This window comes from Acipenser ruthenus, chromosome 47, assembly GCF_902713425.1.
Source record: "Acipenser ruthenus chromosome 47, fAciRut3.2 maternal haplotype, whole genome shotgun sequence".
Taxonomy (NCBI): Eukaryota; Metazoa; Chordata; class Actinopteri; order Acipenseriformes; family Acipenseridae; genus Acipenser; species Acipenser ruthenus.
This window is the reverse complement of record NC_081235.1, coordinates 515,716-516,055: the sequence shown is the minus strand read 5'-3', so window position 1 is coordinate 516,055 and position 340 is coordinate 515,716. Positions and strand designations below refer to the sequence as shown.

General features: G+C 43.8%; 1 non-coding gene across 1 annotated transcript; it reads right to left on the bottom strand.

Moving 5' to 3' along the window:
* Positions 1 to 268: 268 nt before the first annotated feature.
* On the bottom strand, positions 269 to 340 carry trnat-cgu (transfer RNA threonine (anticodon CGU)). Its single transcript has one exon. It is a non-coding gene; the product is annotated as a tRNA-Thr (tRNA).

Here is a 340-nt window from a genome sequence, read left to right as displayed (position 1 = left end):
CGGGATACAAGGTGAAAAATCACTCGCCTTGATGGGTTGCATTTCTGAAACTGACAGCTCGGCACCGTTGGTTGTGCTTGGTAGAAAATGGCATTGTTGGAGTCGGGGTATAGCTGGTAGAGCATGTGACTGCAAATCAATCGGTCCCTGGTTCAAATCCAAGTGCCCTCTTTTTTAATTTAAATTAAAATACAAATAGCATTTTATAATTTTCATTTCAGCTGCAAAAGTACAAACAAGTAACATATAGTGTTTTCAGACAGCAACAAGGTACGGACGGGGATTGAACCCGTGATCTACGGTTTACGAGACCGACGCCTTACCACTTGGCCACCGCACC